This window comes from Pleuronectes platessa, chromosome 6 (assembly GCF_947347685.1).
Source record: "Pleuronectes platessa chromosome 6, fPlePla1.1, whole genome shotgun sequence".
Taxonomy (NCBI): Eukaryota; Metazoa; Chordata; class Actinopteri; order Pleuronectiformes; family Pleuronectidae; genus Pleuronectes; species Pleuronectes platessa.
Window position 1 is genome coordinate 3,670,855 of NC_070631.1, and position 18,273 is coordinate 3,689,127.

General features: G+C 45.8%; 1 protein-coding gene across 1 annotated transcript in view; it reads left to right on the forward strand.

Moving 5' to 3' along the window:
* The window catches only part of magi3a (membrane associated guanylate kinase, WW and PDZ domain containing 3a), a 100,829-nt gene that overhangs the window by 42,895 nt on the left and 39,661 nt on the right, over positions 1-18,273 (forward strand). The gene's annotated exons all lie outside the window — the stretch shown is intronic.

Below are 18,273 nucleotides of genomic sequence, written 5' to 3' on the forward strand. Positions count from 1 at the left end.
AATCCCAGTGAGAACGGAGTAAAGTTTAAATCCAGTTTCTAGGTCTTGAGTCTGCAGATGATTTGTCCTCTTAACAGATCTGCCTGGTTTCTTCTTTCTCCGTGTTCTTCTGAAGCACTGATCCAAAGATAAACTGAGTCTTAGCAGTAATAGGAGTGTTTTCATTCTTTTTTACTGCACAGGCAGAACCTTCATGGGCTCAGTTGTCGCATGGTATTGTTTATTTTCTTGCCTCCTTGTCCCTTAAAAGCTTTTTCTAAGTAGGTTAACACAGCGCGCCGGCCTCTCCAGGCTGCAGTGGTGTTCTGGAAATGGTTATTTCCTTCCAGTAATGTCCTGTTGCTTTTTCTGCAGCGATAGAAACAGCCGCTGTTGTTTGTCGGAGAGGAAAGTTTAACATAAATCTCTTTCTAACACGAAGCCCGTTGCTCAGGAGACTCAGAGAGATCTCAGCTCATGTTGACCTTTGCCACAACCAATCACACAATCTGCTTTCAGACATAAACTGGAGTCTGCAGATCCTCCGTATTTCCTCTGGAGGAGGTGCATGTGTGAACACAAATGTCCGACTTTCAATTTATCGACTTTACCCACCTGACCTCCTTGTATAAAGTCCTCAGAAATCTAGGAGCAGTCGGAGCCTCGCTGTGTTGTGCATGTGTGAAAGTAAAACTCTGAATAAACTCAGCAGCCAATTCTCCAGGCTTTACCCAGAGGTCACGTCTGAACAGGGCTCTACAGAGACCGACCCACTGCAGACCTCAGAGACCTCGGGGGGGGGGGGGGGGGGGGGGGGGGCGCCGCCTCATAGCCTGCTCCTCTCATCCACCCACTTATTACTGCACTGTGGAGGAGCCGGGCGCCTGCTTTCAAGGACAGTCAGAAGTTAACCTGGCCTCTCTGCATGCAGACAGCCTGTGTGATTGGCCTCGAGTGCAGCAGCTCCAGCCTCTCCACTGTGTATTAAGCACAGCCACTCCAGCATCAATCATCCTGCTGTATCCGGCCAGGGGAAATTAGGCCATGTGGTTATATATATATATATATATATATATATATATATATATATATATATATATATATATATATATATCAACTCTTGGTAATCTCAAGTATGAATGGGAAGAGGTGTATCTGCTGCTTGACAGTGGTTTATCATGGTGGTTTCTGTGTCACAGTGAACTGGTTTAAATGAGCAGGTGGAGACGTCACCTTCTCAGCATTAAGAGTGAATCTAATCCTCAAATAGTTTTTTTTAACATTATTCTGATAGAACTGCTGTGGAAGCAGAGAACAGCTCATTGTTCTGGGGCTTTTGTATTTTAATGCCACAAAGGAATCATTTCTTTGGTAGCCAAAGGTCAAATGTCAAGGTCACGGTGGCCCGAAAGTGTCTTTAGTTTTTCTTGAACATGATATTTTAGGATTTGATAATTTCTGACGTGAAGAAAGTGGATCACCCTCCACGTTGGCAGCGATGAAGCACGATGGACAGTGGGATCAGGTTCTGGACAAGACACTGGAGAGATATGATGGACTAACCTGATCTTTGCTTTTTAAAATCAGTGCTTCACTACACATGTGGGGAAAATAACTGACCCCTGTGCTACCTGAGGATGCAACATTTAACGTACTACAGGCTATTTATTCAGCTTGTATCTTGCACTAATGAGACGTGTGTACAGTGTGATGAAGCTTTTGCAGCTCTTTCCGACCTTTTGCATCATCACCCTTGATTTAATGTTATTCCAGATCGCTGTATTCTCCACTCAGGGTTTACGTAACATCAAACTTGCCCCAGTTGAAACACATCACATTATTCTTATTTTTGAACATCATTGCCAAGTTTTAAACTGGATGAAGCTCTGCACACATCACAGCAGCTGTGCACTGTTCACTCCCTGCAGAGTGAAGGACTGTGCACGGCGCTGCTTTCAATTCTGGACAGAACGACCGGCGCAGTGGATCTGCTCAGTCACCGGGGCTGAAGTCCCCACAGGGCATCGGAATGATTGATGATTGACTTGCCTCAATTTTTTTCTCCTGTCTCTGAAATAACTGTGAGCCCCGATTGCAGCGTCGTGATGAAAAACCACTGAAGCCATTCTGACGTCAGGACTCTGTGTTTACCAAAAGCTTTTTTCTGTGTCTGGGAACTCACCGACGAATTTCTCAAGAAAAGAAAGTCGTCAGTGAAGTTTCTGACGTCTGCACTTTGACGTCTCCTCTCAGTTTGTGTTCCCTCAGCTTTGCAGCAGCGTGAACTTCCTCCTCTGCATCACCACGTCCGATATTTACATACTATATGAAAGTGGGTTATGTGCCAAGCAGCCAGAAGCCATGTGAGAAGCGTGTTGAATATATATTGTGATGTCGGGCAGGACACATCGTGATAAAGCACAGAAGATGCAAATCTTTGATAATCTCAGCTCCCCACCTCCACCGTGTCCTTTCTATTCTTCTTCATTATTATTCTCATTCAAAAGGACCCTACAGCAAGCTGCATCCAATATGTGCGGGCGCTCCGACATTTATCCTGGCAGAATTCAATTATTGTTTTCCCTTTTTGCTCCCTTCTCTCTCACTCTCATTCATCTGAAACCTTGAAACCGCTTTTATCATTTTTCATAACAATGTGCCCGTATCATAAATCTGGACCTGGGTTCATTTCACACCAATCCTCGGCATGATTTTCCCAGGGGCGAGAGGGGGGGTACAGCGGTGGCATCAATCAGAGGCTGGTTGTTCGCTTGGCTCGACCTCAGAACACGACACTGTTCAGGAGAGAGAGAGCCGCCGCTGCCCCCTTCAGGTGTTTACAACCTGCGTCTGCTCCTCTTTTAACGCAGCCTTTATTTTATCTCCTTTGTGCTTTATCAATCTGAAGGACCCTTCTCTTTGTTGGTGTCTTATCTGGCCCAGGGGTCATAAAGGAAACCCTTATCTCGGTTGACAGTGCGATAGCTTCATTTCCCTGCGAGACCTCAGAGGTCCGGGTCCTCATTCTGACGGTTTCCTCAGTCTTTCACTGTGAAGACGGATGTTTTGAGTTCTCTGACTTGACCTGTTTGTTAGTTTTGTCCTTGGGGGGGAGGTGCTGTTTATCACCTATACTGCAGCCAGCCACCAGGAGGCGATTGAGATACTTTGGCTTCACTTGTGGGAGGCGTCATGTCGTCCATCTTTATTTGGCCGACAGTCTGATCCAGACTGAAATATCTTGGCCACTACTGTAGCGTGTACCATGGGTTTGTTAGGATTAGTAAAAGTATTTTTTAACACTCCTAATACTGGAGTGTCTTGCAATAATTTAGAATTGACTCATCTCTGTGCTCCCATCTCCTTAACACGATATTAGACCTTATTCCCCCCCCCAGGAGATAAACTTTTGAAAACCATAATTTTATGGGAAACTATTTCACAAGTCTTCAAAAATGTGTCCCTGGCCGAGGGTTTGCTGAATCATTCCTTGGATTCCATATTCATCAGTTGTTTCGACTGAGGCAATTTAATTTAGACTAATTATGACCAAATTATACAGAAATGTACGTAGTTCCAAAGACCTTGCAAACATGTCACCGTCAGAGTTGCCATCCTGTTATATTATGGGATTTGAATGTAGAAATATGAGTAGAAATATGGTTTTATCATCCACCCTTGTTTGGTTATTCCTCTTCAGTTCTCTAGAAAGGACGAGGTGAAGGGGTCACTTACCTCATTTGGCTGCCTGAGAAGTAATAATAATTAAACAGTGAAATAAACCCCACACTCCATCGTCCTCCCGTTGTCCCTGGAAGAGCTAGTTAGTCAAAGTCATGCTGAGATAATGACGCTGGACAACCTACATGCAGCAAAGTCTCATTATGTTTGTGTTTTCAAAGTGTATTCGATGTAAAGACGGAGTGTGAAGTCAAAGCAAACCCCGAGGACCCGAGACAATTAGTTAAAAAGCCATTTAAACCACAATGAGCGATGCCTGAATCCGAGCCAAGTTGTGTGATGGCCACTGGACGGCTGCGTAATGGCGACTCCTTCACCGCCTCTGCTGTTCTAATTGAAAATGAATTTATTCCTCTGAATTAACCGGAGCCCGCCCCCCGGCTTTCCTGTCCTGCATGTTTAGAAGATTGGCCGGAGACTGTTTAACTCTGTGCATCCTCTTAACGAGGGAGAGGATTTGAAAATGAAAAACCACATCGTCATGTGCTGGTGTTGACTTGATTGAAGTGCCAAGTCTTTGAAGTGCCAAAGTATGATTTCTGCTTCTCAGAGAAGCTTGAGAGGAGCAGAGCAAGATGTTGGTCATTTCAAGGGAGCAGATTTATTTTATAATTGCTTCTCACTGTTCGTCCTTCTTCACCGTGGATTGGAATGAGGCGAACGGTCGTCCTCTTGTGACCTTGGACGAATTTTCAAGACAAACATTTTCTCACCAGAGTCTGCCCCCCCCGACCTCCTCCTCCTCCTCCTCGTCATCCTCTGCTCGCTGCAGTGTGTTAACCAGGGCGAGCTGGTGCGAGGTGTGGAGCGGAGCAGATGTCATTATGCACGCTTCTGTAGATTAGTTAATCACAGGCACCACCTGGGTGCGCTGATTGCTATTAATCCACTATTGTAATTGAAAATTAGGGGTGGCACCACCAAACGCATGCTGTCTCTCCATCGGCCCTAATTGATTCCTTATGCCAGCTTCCTGACAGACTTGTGATTCACACCGGGAGTGGAGTGATACCACACCAGCCGCGAGGCGTCGAGCTATGGATATGCTAATTCATGAGTGGCATGAATGGGACTGTGGCTATCTCTTACTGCAGTCGAGAGTTCTGATCTCTGTAGATGCAGTCGGCAGCATCTGCAGTCAGGCAGTGGAGTTAAATTCCCCTTCCTGAGAACAAAACCCGCCTCCACAGTTCAACCATGAATATGAATCCGTGTGAAATTGATGAGTAACAGTGACGCATACGATTTCATATTTTACAGCTGTTTACCAGCCCTCGCTACATGCAGAGTCACGTTCTGGACATTTGGCTTCAAATTGTCATCAGAGTTTCTGTTTGTGCTTTTTGAGGAATCGCCCCGAACTCCTCTCAGAGATCGACCCCTGCATGAGCTCCCTGCTGAGCGAGGCCCCGCCCCCTCCCCCTCCTCATCCCCGCCACCAGCTCTCTGCTCCTTCTCCCAGTGATAATCCTGCTCAGAAATATTCTCAGGGAAAGAGGATTATCGTGCAAAGTGGCATAAACTTCCCCCGGCAGCTGTATCTCACAGTTAATTAAATTCATCATTGTCTTTGCAAAGGGCTGGCGTCTTCATGCTCCTCGCTCTCGCTGGGACGTGTGCTCTGATACAGGGACGTCCTGTCTGAGTAATTAAGCCTAATGGATTCCCCTCACCTGGGGATTCATGTTCTCAATCTGCTCAGCCATGCGTGTGCGTCCCTGTGTGTGTGTGTGTGTCCCTGTGTGTGTCCAAGTGTGTGCTCCTGTAGACAGTTAATCTGTATGTATGGTTTTTATATATTTTTCTTTTATCATTTGTGTTCTATGCATTAAAGAAGACGGGATAACAACTTGTTGCTCCTGTTGTCGGTGACACAAAACCGCACACAGCACAGTATAGTTTGTACCATTTTGATAAGTAGCACCTGTTTCAAAAATGCAAACACACACACACACACACACACACACACACACACACACAATTCGAAAACAATTCATTTTTTGTGCATGACAGCTGCTGCAGAATGACATCTCTATGGAGACAGTGGCACCGTTAAGTGACATAAAGAAAATGTAAATGCCATCAAATCATTCACAGCTTTGTGTCATTCATTTGGCAAAAAATAAGTTTCTCTTAGAAAAAAATATATTTTCTTTCCCCGAAAGATGGATTTGAATCTTTCATAAAAAAAACTTGTAATCGTTTTCCACGCAGGGAGCTTTTAAAGGGAAACAAACTAGTTCAACACAACAACAAGTTTGTTCAGGTCTGAAGATTAAAGATAACAAAAATATCTGGAGCAAACATAGATATTTGTTGGATTTGGATGAAACAAATTAGTAAAGTACAAGAAGAAAAACAAAAAAAGCCGTACTCTCGTCTCTGAAATCCTGGAGATGCAGAAACGTTGCCTCTAAACCAGGGGGTTGACTGACACCAGCACAAATTAGCTGAACTAACCAGTAAACACATCTGAGTTTGTTTTTAACCGAACCCAACAGGTTGGGGGTGAAATCCCTCTCATGCCGTCACAGGCCTCATTTCTAACAACCTGCCAACGTGGATGGAAGGTTTGGTAACTGTAACGTCAGGCAAACCAAAGCACCCGTGTCTGGTGCCAATGGTAATTTGACACCCTCACAGGAAGTTGCCCTCAGTCCATGTTTGCCATTAGACACAGAAGTAAAGATCTAAAAACACACAGAGTGGTGCAGCGACTCCCTGGAGGCCTGCTCCTCAGCGAGCTTTGATTTCTGCCCCGAACAATCCTAAACGCAAAAATAATAAAAAACAGATTAATTGTCGAACTCTTTCATCTTGTGTCGTTTGTATGTAAATATATCCTAGATTTTAAAAACTCAGATTTCCTGTGTTTGTCCGTCTCTCTCTGCTCCTTCCACTTTTTTTTTAACTTTTTTTTTTATAGCATTTACACACAAATGAGACCTAACCCTAACCCAGAGTTGTTTTGTTGCAGAGCAGGAAGACGCAGTTCAAGGTTAAGAGACGACAATGCTCTCAGCTGTCAGGAGAAAACCCGAGTGTGTGTGTGTGTGTGTGTGTGTCTGTGTGTGTGTGTGTGTGTGTGGAGCACAAAGGAGGCAAGGAATGTTTTCCTCTGAATTCATGGCACCTCCAAACTCTGAAGAACGGGCACCGGAGTTCACCGGCTACATATGGAGTCGTATTGAATCTGCATGAATACAATAATACACAAACATTTTATCTTTCATCTTACTCTCTCGCTCCCTCTCTGTTTCCTCCCTTCCTCCCACTCTAACGTTGTGGTATGAATGTGTATTGTTTACTGCATTTTGTGTCACGTTTCCTTATCACCTCCACCAAGGAGGTTATGTTTTCACCCCCGTCCACGTGTTTGTTGTTTGGTTTGTATGTTTGTTTGATTGTAAGCGAGGTTACACAAAAACAACAAAACAGATTTCCACGAAACTCGAGGGAAGGATGCAGTATAGTTCAGGGAACAACCCTTTTAAATTATGGATTTTGATGTAAAATCGAGTTCAAGCGGACTGTCGGGCCTGGGCAGAGGTTTGCACTCGACTGAGATTCAATCTGGTTTCCCGACACGACAGCACATCTCCGGTCTATCAGAAAACAATTATAACACAAACAATTATCGCGGAGTGTGTCACTGGGAGCGAGTCAATATGTTCGTGCTCGGGGGGTTGATCGTGTCCTCGAGCAATTAAGGACATTTTCAATATGTCTCTGCACTAACATGGAGGTGCCACATTATGGGTTCGATGCTGCTGAACTGAAATAGACCGACTCGCAGATGTGACTCACCCCCTGAGTCTCATTCTTTGCTCGTGATTGAAACCACCCTGCTCTTTAAGGGTAAACTCTCAGCGGGGGGGCGGAGGCAGTGACGAATCCTTTTGTATATTTGTGTGTGTGTGTGTGTGTGTGTGTGTTTGTGTGACTGAATGCCAGTATAAATGAGAGCAAGTCTCAGTGAGTCAGCTGGAGCCGACACACATGGAACGAATCCCTCGAACAAAGTCCCAACAACCTACCCCCCCACGATGGAAGGCTGCAGCGAGCTATCTCTCTGACATCATGCTAATAACAAAGACCTGGGGATCAACAGGGAGAAGCCTCGCCTCTATTAGATCAGTTCTGACGGGATCGGTCCCAGAGCGACCCGGCACCATGACTCACCTCCTCGGGCCCGGAGGTCGTGACTGCCACGCTCGCCACGTGCACGGCTCATTCGCCCCAAATTTGTTCAAGATGCTAATAAGAGCGAGACGTTGCTCGTGCCTCTGCTGCTGGAATCATCGTGACATTTGGCTGTGTGCACTTTCCCTCCTTCTGGATCACTGCACCACACAGGAAGTGGTTTGAATACAAATGTGCAGAGTTTCACTCGTGCATCTACGTGTTGTTGTTGTTGTTGTTGTTGTTGCCGCCGTCTGACACTTGAACACGTACACACAGACGCACTCCGGCTACACACTGCAGTGTTTGCATGTGGGGTGTTGGCTCCCCTCAGTCGAACCTCATTCTGTCCGTCTCATATCAGCGACGAGCTCACAGCTGTTCCGTTTAATTCGCTCCACTTCAGCCCCCCCCCCCCCCCCCCCCCCCTCCCTTCCCTTCTCCTCCCTTCCCCGGCCCCCATCCATCCGTCCATTGGTCATGTGGAAGAATTGTTTATTAAACACAACTAACGTCTGCTGTGTGCAACTGAGAGAATACAAATTTGCAGTCATCAGAGAGGGACAGAGCTTCGGAAACAGCTTGAGGTAAATATTCATTCGACGTTCAGCGGTTGCAGGACTCTCTTCATATCTGCTCCTTGGCGTCTGGCTGCTAAAGCCTTTTCATCTGCGGCGGGTGACTGATGCTGCTGCCCTGTCCTCCCTGGGCATCTGTCCAGCTTATTGAGCAGCGCCTTGTGTGTGCCTTCAAACACTTGGAGATAAATCATGGACTAAATGTCAGTGTCCAATGGCCAAGCAATGTCCGGAGGCCTCTCTGAGCTCGAGCCATGTACTGTACCTATGCTTGTGCGTGTGATCTCAGGAACGTGTGGAGCACAAGGTCACATGCACACCACCACGTTGTCGTTTGAGAACATATCGACTCACACGGCTGGAGCTCACAGTTCTCCAGAGTGTTAGAGCTGCTAAAACCGAGAAGTTTGTAAAAGTTTCTGGCTTTAGTTAAAAAACTTTGTTTAAAAACTACGGGTCTGTCTAAAATTAAATGTTCCCCTTCTGGAAGAAAACAACCAGTGTAGAAGACAACATGGATCATCGATTACAAGAATAGCCGACCCTTTTGTCTTTGCCAACAGCTGTTGTGTATTTTACAATGATACAACTAACAGCCAAACAGGCATTGTCCAGTGTACTTGAGCGGTCATGTGATATATGTTTTAAAGCGTGTTGGAGTGGACTGGGATTAAAACTGGAATGGAACCAAAATGCTCGTGTGGACAGAGATTATTCTGGTTTCAAACTAAATCATAGAGTAGATGTAGCCCGAGTGTAACACACAGCGAGGTCCAGCTCGCTGACTCATCTCTCTGATAGTCAAGTATCCTGCGAGGCAGCCAGGAGCTCCAGCACATGATGGATGGATGTAATGTAGGAGAGTGGGTTGTTTTCATGCACACCAGCCCTGCCCGACTTCCTGGAGATGGACGATAGAAATCTGCTCTTCACCATTTGTGTGAAACATAGCGGATACACCTTTCCCTCCACCTGGAAGTGTAATTTTATAGATGCTCCCAGTGGTGACAGCACCCGTTGAAAAGGAAGAGGAGTGACCTCTGTGGGGATGGAATGTTGAATACCTGCAGAGGTTATAATGGTTCCAGTATATTGAGTTTAGTACAAAACTCCTAGTTGATTGTTAGCTTTGATGGAGTGTGCACATGTTGTCAAACAACTGCAGTAATTCTTGGATTGTTCATCTTTTGTCATCACCTCAAGGACGTCTCCTTTGTTTTTGGTTAAAGATTGAGTGTGAAACTTCATTCTGTATTTTGGAAACAGCAGTTTATAAAACGATCTCATCTCAAGGTCGAGTCATTAACTCACCTGGAGCCTTTTCCTCCATATTACACAATCTTCTTCGGCAGATTGATTTCTCTCCTGGGAGGTTATAGAAGATGGGAATTTGAACATCAACATGTTCAATGACACCTGAGAATGATTGTGTGATATGAACAAAAGCACTAGAATAGGTTTTTATCCATTTTTATTGATTTCCCAGAGAATAATCTGGATAAATTGAACCTGCATTCCTAGTTTGGTAGACTAAAGGCAGCTGTACAGTCCTGTATATCCTGTGGGTATATTCCTATTTAAGTTAAATAATTTTAATATCAATTAAAGATTCCAAAAGAGCCTGTGAAGCTACAAATTTGCTGAGTCAGTCTAAAAACATCCGTCCGAATAGAAACATAAGCAAATCTGTGTATTATAAAAGAACAGTGACACTCACTAGTAGCTGGCGTTTTCATTTTTGAATAGGTGCAATAATTAATCACCTAATCAATTATTCAACTTACTGTTCCTGCATGGATGTATGCAGATACAGTCCTGGTGTGTGCCCATGTCAGCAGGGGGGGGGGGGGGGCTATTTGAAGAAGTGTGTGAGTCAAGGATGGAGGCAGCATCTGGGTCAGCCAAGCAACGAGAGATGCACACATCACATCAGCCACTGCAGCTCCTCGGGCTGCGCTTTCAAATCCACACAAGGACTTCTGCTCGCTTTGTACATTATTAGCAGATGTTGCCCAAAACACCACTGCTGACTTCTCATGTGTCGAGAGAGCAAACGCGTCACACACTCTGGAAATCTCCCTCTTGTTTTCAGAACTTACATGCATTCTTCTTTTTTTTGTGCTGAACACGTTGTTAGTGCGTATATATATGAATGCGTGTGTGTGTGCATGTGTGTGAGAGAGAGAGAGATAGGGAGGCAGAAAAAGGTTAGAGAGACTGTGGTGTCCCCTGGGGTTCTCTATGATGCATCGGGCGACATATTGTCAGTGACAGGCCAAGTTATTGAGGCTGAGGGTGCATTACTTTACTTGCTCTGCAGAACCCTAATCCACGGGGTTGCAGAAGCTGCTCTGGAGTTTTCTGTTAGTGAGAAATCAAAGTGTGGCACAGTTGTGTGTGTGTGTGTGTGGAGGGTCCTCTACCAACTTAAAGAAAACTGGGACTCTCCCTTTTTCTTGTATTATTTTCCACCGTCTGTTGTTGATTTGATTGTGTCTTTAAAGACGTTGTGTCTTTTATGTTTGAATCCTTCCATGTGGTTGCTCTCCCTCTGATCATTTGCCCGATCTCTCACCACGTCACTTCTTCCGTCCTCTCTGATTCACTAATGACACTGAAACCTTTTGTCTCTTTCTCCATATGACCGGAGGTAAAGATCCCTCTCCATCATGGAGAGGAGGCCAAAAAGACAGTTCCGCTCTTTGATGCCTCCCTCGTTCAGTCTCTGTGTGTGAGTGCTCATGCTCTCGTGCTGCGTTAGTGGATATTTGTGTTTGTCCATGTGTGACTGACAGTCGGAGGTCTCAAACTACAGCAATGGCAAACAGCAGCAGGCTGTTGATGATGCACAGGGCAGAAGGGAGCTCCGTCTTGCTCCTGCTTCTCTGCATCCCGTCCAGACGTCGTCCACACAGACGATCTGCCAGATGAACTCTGAGGAAAAGGAGGAAATCAGTCTCAGAGGCTGAAGTGCACACACACAGAGCCAGTCTCCTCCCAACCTAAACTCTGCTGCAGTATGCTTGTATGTTTTTATCCAATCATTCCATCTGGTCTGTTTGCTTCAGGAGGCTGCTAACCCTCGGAGGTTTAAAGCTCTGCAGTTTAGAGTGGATCAGAGCGGCTGGGATATTGGTGCCCAGAGATGAAAGAGAAACTGATAGCCTTAAAAAAGGTGAACAAGCCTAAAGATACCTTGTTAAAAATATTGCTCTTTTCATCCCCCTGCTCATGGTTTCTCTATTTCTCTCTCTGCTTTCCCTGCTGCCTGCTCTTAATACTTTGAATGCATGTTCAAGCACTGCCCTCAGCATCAGATAACAACAGAGGTTTCCATGGCTTTTCAAAGCCTGTCCTGGTTTATTCGAGCCTGACTGGCAACTTGTGCACTGTGGGATTAGAGAATGCTTCTGTACTTAACCGTACACTGCAGCAGAGCATACCACAGAAGGAGTGAAGTGAATAAAGCTGCAATCACACATCAAATATTCTCCTGAAATCTGTATTTCTGTCTGAGAATCACGAATGTCCGAGTCGGTTGCTCCAGACAAATCTCCAGAGGCAGAAACTCTGCAGTGGCAAGTCGATGATGTTTGTAAAGTTTGTAACGTGCAACAGACTCAAACCTGAAAAAACTGAGATTCCAAACGTCTCGGGATGAAAAAGAGGATCGATAAGTAGAAGACGCCAACTTGGAAGGACAGGCAGATTCAAAAGCTTTTAGCAATTAAGGCTTTTGTCAGCTCAGCTATATTATACATTTTCTGGTCATCAAGAAAGACAACTTAAGGAAACCTTGTAGATATTTCACTGGATAAGGAAACCCTTTTACCTGCTGGGTGGACAACAGTTGAAATCGAGGGGAAACCAGAATCAGTGAGTTTTCTGCTTTTGGATGGAGCGTCCACTGAGCTACACTGGAGGCAGCAGACTGCAGAGAAGATAGCAGAGCTCGGGGAACCAGTCGGACAGGGATACTGGGCCAAGGAGAGGTCTGCTCCACATCACAGGATCCAGACAGGAGAAGGGAGAAGCCCCCCCCCCCCCCCCGCGCTCAGGATTTCTGTAGCCACAGCTCAGGATCCAACCGGGACCGAGCAAACAAAGGAGCCTCGACCCAAGCTTTATTTTATTATTGAAGGAGACGTGTCATGTTTTTTTTCAGTGTCCCTGCTGAAGGAGCTCCTCTCTCCCAAAGAATACACTGAAGCTCCTGAAACGGTTCATCAGGAACCTTCTGCACCGGCCCACATTTCTGGCACGGTCCCTGACAAACCAGGTTAGCTCGGCAGCTGTGGCGCACAAGGTCAGAACTTTCCACTAACCAGAGGGTCGGCGGTTGAAATGACCAAATTGCCCCTGACAGCTGGGCTGACATGAATAGAAAAGCGCTGTATAAATGTGTGTGTGAATGTGACTTGTATTGTAAAGAGCTTTGAGTGGTCGATAAGTGCAGAAAAGCACATATACAGTCCATACACCAATTAAAGGGACAGCTGAGCCCGACATGTCCTATGTGCATTGTGCATCGAGTTGAATGGAGTTGAGTTGAATTGAAGGAGCTTCTGAACAGAGGAGCTGCAGCATTGATGAGGAAAGTGATGTGTTTGAAATGATTCCCTTTAAAAGAATAAATGCTAGATACTTGATATCAACACAGTGACGGGGCAGAACATGGTACCTTGAAGGAATGTGATCCCCCCGACCTGGAACTCATTTATTATTCCCACCTACAGGTTGGCTGGATGCTTGTATACACACATACTCCCATGTATCAACAGAATAGGTGAATGCTGTTAAATAAGCCAAGAGCGCACCGAGCCAGATTCTTCTCAAACATGTAACTAGTGGATATTTAGAGCAGTCGGCCAACAATAGCAGGCAAACCCTCCACAGCCAAGGATATGTATCTGTGGTCGCTGAGTGCAGTGGGACACCAGCTCTGTCTCTGGCAAAATGCACCGATGATTATCACGACCACGGTAATAAGCTCACAGCATTAAGCCAGGACGCAATGGAGAGAAAGACCATTCCTCTCTATTGTCTGCTTAAAGAGTTGATGGTGCTGTTGTGCCAGCGGTGCAGGGATCAGGCCACTGAGCTCAAAATAGCAACGTTAAGAGTCACTTCTCCTCTAGAGCATCATCCCTCGCTGGGCTATAAATAGGAACTTGATCCTCATGGCTTATGATATTTGCAAATGTAAAAACAAATCTTTAATGAAAATCGCTGTAGACAAAAGGTTTTTCTGTGACTTCAAATAGAAAGAGTGCATTGGGAAAGGGGAGTTTATTGGATGAGACGGTGTTCAGACTGGTCATCAGCTGCTTTATTGCCGAAACACCCAGCCGGTGCAGACTGACCTCATATTGACATACGCTCTCACTAATTGGATTTCAAGAGGGATGCATCTAACCTGAGAGGTGATCGGGGCCCATTGATTTCCTTCATGTTACATTTTTCATCCTAAAGCTCAGCTCCGTCCCTTAATTAATCTCTGGGGCTCTGCAGCCACTGATTGACTTCACACTGACTCCTTTTTGCCGACCAATTACAGCCCTTAGCTTTAACTTAGGGGCCCTTAATAGCAACAGAGCTTGTCTCAGATTGGAAAACACTCTGTGCCTCTTTCCCATTTCAAGGACACGTGTTTAAGGGGGGGGGGGGGGGGTTTGTTGGAGGAGACCACTGTCGGCAGGATCGTTGCTTCTCCGGAGAAAATACAAGTCATGACAGATTGTTGAGCTCATTTGTCTCCACCAGTTACAGAGTGTCCCTGTGATGCCAGTAAACTGTTCCCTCTGTCTACCTGTCGCACAGGAGCCACTGCATTATGTTGACCCAAGTCGTCAAACGAGTCTAACGAGGTGGTAATTAGCAGATGTCCGGGGCTTTCTCGCCGACTGACCCCCCCTGCTGGTAACACCTCTGCACTGCTTCCACTCACATTTAGGATTAAAAGCAGGGTACCTTTTTCCAAGCCTGGCGTTATTTAACTGCCTGTTTACTGTCTGCAGCGGTAAATATCTGTGCTGCGATTGTTTTGGCCCCCGGTGAAGTGAGGACACGCTGCTAGTGCCAAGAAATGAGCTGAGCTGCAAGGATTTAGGGAAGGACGGGTGATTTTGCTTTCTGCAGAAGGTTCTTGTGCCCAAATCGTGAGGCACTAAGATTGATGGTTTCGCCTGGAGTGTTCAGGCTTATTTGCCAAAAAGTTGCTGCATTGGCCGTTGACAGATTGTCAGGAAGTTGGAGCTCATGAGCACGAATAGGGACATGTTTTTATGGATGGTGTTGTTGGTCTACGTCTGGTTGGGATTCCTATAAAAACATAGAGATATTTATGCTTCCCAGAGGATGGAGCCTATTGGCTGTACAGTTTCCCCTGAGTTTCTTCTCCAACTCCAGTTTCTCATTTGTCTGTGTGACTCACATTTAGCATTTAGCTCAAAGCATCAAGTTTGTTACCTGTGCAAAGCAAATTGTGTGTTTTTCCCCCGTCAGCTGGTTTGTTGGTTTGAGTGAAAGACGGATTGCGCAAAAACTGTTACCACTCACCATGAAACTTGGACGTGATGTGGTTTAACTTTGTGAGACGAGAAATTTAGTGGCATTGTCACTGATTTCCCAGGGAACTATTAATGGGTCTCGGTTGAAAAAGCAATCATGCACATTTAGGGAACTTATATCTATGAGTGTGTGTGAATTTAATGCGGCTTGATTGACTTTAAGGGGACTATCGGGCTATAAGCTCTACGGAGAAAAATGCTGCTCTGTGCTAATAAACCAGTTTTAATTGGACTGAAGGTCTTATCCACTCGTTTGTCTGATAAACAACTTGTTTCTCCGTGAAAGAGTTTTTGCAAAGCACCTGAGTAGTTTTGACACGAGCAGCTGAAACTACCAGATGGTGAAGTGAGCTGAGAGAAGCTGTTTCCCATCGGAGACTCCAAAACGTAAGTGTCCTGGGAACGATGGAGGGGTCACGGGCAGCAGCAGGTGCTTTGTTTTCATTTGTGTGCATGTGTGGGATAGAGATACAGAAATAAAGTTCTGGTTGTGTTAGTATATCCCATAGTGCATGTTTCTTTTTCTATTCTGCAGATCTTTCATTATTGAGCAAAGAAAAAAAATCCTCTCCTCCTCTGTATGTGTCGACACTGAATACTAAGAGAAGCTCTAGACGGCACCAGAGCGAGGGTTGTTATTTTTTATATTTGCCTTTATCTTCACTGATCTAAGAAGCAGAAGGCGGGGGGGGGGCTGCCGCGGAGTCAGTGACAAGTAGCTGCACACACCACTTGAAAGCAGAGGTGGGAGAAAACAGAGGGTTAAGTGGATAGCGGGGATTGAAAGAAGAAGGGGGGGGGGGGGGGGGGGGGACAGTCAGAGGCAAACAGTCAGAGATGGAGCAATAGAATAATGATGAAAGGCCAGGAGGAGAGAGGTGGAGTGAGTTTCCACGTGTGTTCCCATGCATCATCATTACACCCCCACCCCTTTCTCCACTCTTCCCTCGCTCCATCCCTCTGTTTTTAATGATTCTCCATCCCCAAGCGCCAGCCCCCCCCCCTTCCCCCCCCCCCCCTCCCTTGTGTGAGAGAAAGTGTCTAATAGTTAGATGACAAGGCACAAAGGCTTCCATTGTGCCCTGCATGCCTGGTACTATACCAGCCTGGCAGGGCCATTGATGCGCCGCCTTGTAACCTAGTGGGAAGCCGAGAGTCGCTGCTCCCCCCCCCCCCCCCACCCCCCACCACCACCGCTCTCCCTTTTCTCTCCGTCTCTGGAGATATGATGCAGCACGCTAACACAACCTGACAGCCGGGACACAAAGACGACCCTGTTGGAAGCACTTGAGTGGGAGTTTGCTTTGGGCAGGGGAGGTGATTTGCATGTGTTTGCGTGTGTGTTTGTGAGTGTGTGTGTGTGAGTGTGTGAGTGTGTGTATGACAAGAGAGTGAGAGAGAGAAATATTTGGTTGTCCCAGTGGAGTATCCTTTTCCCTGCAACCTGTAACCATTATTAACCTTCATTGAAACCAGCACATCCTTCAGGGCAGTAAATCGATGTTTTAGGAAATGGCACCGGAGCCTAAATGGAGCCAGAACCGATGCTTTTTTTTCTTTATTCTTGATGAATATTAGTTCCAACGTATCATTGCAACATCCGATGCTGAATCTGAGCCCTTGTTCAGTGTTTGTCTGTATGTGTTAATTGTTTTTTGTTCCTTTTTCTAAACATATTCTTTACCGATTTTATTTGTTATAAATGTGAAAAAACGATGTTTCTGTTGCTTGTAAATAGAGCAGCTGTTTCAGTACCGGTGCTTTGGTCCGGATGGTACCGGCTGCAAAGGATTTGCAGAATCACTCCCCCCCCCCCCAACATGGGAACCATCCTGACACGGCTGGAGCGAATGGCTACGTGCCGCAAATTGCCTGTGTGTGTTTTTTCCTGTGTCTCACGGCTTCTGGGAACGAGGACCGCAGGCTCGTGGCTTTTTTTTTCTAAGTTCCGACCCGTAGCCAGACCCGGGCTTTTGTTTCCTTTGACATGAATTCCTCCGCATTCATTGTGCCAGTAAAAAAAAAAAGTTACATAACGTAGAGACGTGCTTCTCTTGGCCGGGCCCTCGCTTGTACCGCTGCCCCAGTGCAGCAGGCTGCATGCAGAGAGGGGGGGGGGGGGGGAAGCCTGGAGTTAGCTTGTGTGTGTTTGTGGCTGCCTGAAGAGCAAAAACCCAAAGTACCCAATAACGATAAAACACTCAGTAAGCAAGAAACTCCAATCGCCATTAATGGAAAAAAATTCAGCAGCACTTTTTGCAGATGTTAAAGGGAGGGAGGGAGGGAGGGGAATCAACCCCCTTTAACAGCCATCATGATGCTGCTGATACAGTCCCAGCGGTAGTCAACGAACTCCCTCAGGGGCTGAAAGAGAGAGAACGTCATTTCATTTACAACTTTTTTGAATTAGGTCGTCAATGGCTTTTCATTCCCCGGCAGCCGAGTCACTCCCTCAGCACTTCCTGCTGGAAACGAGCTGCGTGAAGAACTGTTGTTGAAGTGTCAGTGTAGAAGTCTCATTGAGAGGGGGGGGGGGGTGCCTTGGGTGCTAGGCTCTTTAGAACTTTCATTACGTTCACTGTGGGAATATTTATTGCTGCATGATTACCATTTTATTCTGTATCCTGTCAATCATTTAAACAACTAGAGAGAGAGAGAGAGAGAGAGAGAGACACACAATCTATAATGATGAAGTTGAATGATTGAGGTGTCACACATAAAGTTTCCTTTAACTTTGATACGTCTCAAACAGACTGATTCTGCTCATATTCACGTTCACAATTTTGATTTGTTGAATTACTTTTAAAGGTTCAGAAATCACATCACTCTCCTCAAAGGGTCCATTGCTGCAGCTCCTCTTTTCAGCCTGTGTCTGAATAACTTAACCCTTAACCCTAAGCCCCAGTAATGTAACAACAACAAGTGACAACAACAAAAACAAAGAAGTGTAGCAGGTAGTAGTGTTGCATGAATGTTTGCATGAGAGGCTGAAGGCACCTTGGAGTGTAAACTGCTCAGAGTGTTTCATAAGCCGGTCCAGGAGCTTCAGGGTTTTTCTGACGGGGAGTGAAGCTTCTTTCACTTTGCATGTTTTAACCTTGCAGAACTTCTTCACACACAAAACAATCCTGTGACACACTGGAGAAAAGGGAAAAAGTGAAAAAGCATCACACGTGTCTCCTTTGACGCAGACCGGCTTCTGCTGTTAATTAGATTTGTCAACA